The sequence below is a fragment of the Vigna radiata genome, chromosome 7, assembly GCF_000741045.1.
Source record: "Vigna radiata var. radiata cultivar VC1973A chromosome 7, Vradiata_ver6, whole genome shotgun sequence".
Lineage (NCBI taxonomy): Eukaryota > Viridiplantae > Streptophyta > Magnoliopsida > Fabales > Fabaceae > Vigna > Vigna radiata.
The window spans coordinates 12,829,294-12,830,912 of NC_028357.1; positions in this window are offsets into that span (position 1 = coordinate 12,829,294).

Below are 1,619 nucleotides of genomic sequence, written 5' to 3' on the forward strand. Positions count from 1 at the left end.
TCCCTCAAAGTATGGGCCTATCATGAAATTTGCCAACATTGGCCCACAATGTAAAAGTTTGTCTAAAAATCCTAAACTACTAAATTACAAGATAATTAACATTTAAAATGTCTAAAATGAGAGTCTTGAATATATTTGATAGCACTCCAAATGCCCTAAATTGTGTTTCCAAAATTTTCCCTGAAAATAATAATGCAAATAATTAGCTAAGAAAATTCAAATTAATTAAAATTAGAATTTTTGGTCAAATTAAGCATAATTAGGAAAAACAGGAAAATATCGGACAATTAAGCACAATTAATTCTAACACAATAAACTAAGTAAAGTCGAAAAAATATTGACTCATCAAAATAGACCACACTTAGTCTTTTGCACTCCTGGGCAAAATCAAGACGCAAATCAGGGAATAGATCAAAGGACATCAGGGAAGTGACACAGACTCAGCACACAGAAAACAACAAAGACTGACAAGGAAAGAAACAGGATTACACAGTCCTCAAGAAATCTGGACAAAGAAAGTAAGTAGACAACATCCCACATAGAATCAAGGAAAGCAGATACTCATGAAGTCATCCAAGCAATTCAAGACATGGAAAAATAATCAATCAGGTCAAGAGGTGAATCAAAAGCAACAGAACCTCACAGATGCACTATTAGTGTTTCTCTCAAGTATCTATGGTAAACAATTTCAACTCAATGTCCTCAAGAAAGCAAACACAAACAAACTTGGCAAGCCTCTAATATCAACACTCAAACACATATGCATGTTCAAATCAAAAGGTCCTTTATGGATGTAATGGGGCCAAGGACAAGGGAGGATAAAATATGGATGAGAAGCTACAAACCAAAAAGAATAGAGGAGCAATGGGGAATAAGTGAAAACACAGTCAAATCACACCCAAAACCCTCTAATTCAATCCTTTTCTTGACTCCATTATTCTCAATTTTTTTTCTTTTTTTTCTTTTTTTTTTCTCATCTTGTCTCTTTTCTTTTTCTCTCCTTTCAGAACACAACTCTAAGAAACAAGATACACAACATATTTACAAAACAAAACAAGAAGAGGAGCCAACTAACCAATTCATCAGAATCCCCAAGGAGACCACACTTATTCCCAAAACAATTCAAAATCTCCAAAATTCCCTAAGGTTAAGGTAATCATGGTTTTTCAGTTAGGGCTAACAGTTAGGGCTAATGTGTGAGCTTCAAAACAAAGAAAGGGAAAAGTGTAGGCTCAAAAGGGTTATCAAAGGATCAAAACAGGGTAGCCTCATTTGGCTAGAGAGGCTCAACAACAAAACTAACTGTCTTTATCACTTTCAAACATGCATATCAATCAAGAAACATCAAAAAGAGTCAAGCCAAGGCATATGTGCAGGCAATCAAGAGACATATCACACACAAGAAAGAATATCAAGTCGCTCAAATCTCGCACAAGGTAATTCTGTCACAATCAAATCACCCTCTCAAACATCATAATCATCTTTCAATCAGAGAAAAGCAAGGATTTCAAACCAATCAGAGTATCAATGAAGTGAAAGACACATCTACAATCTAAACCAAGTCCAGAAATCAAGAGAAACATGCAAAACTGTACACAAGACACAACAAAAACTACCTA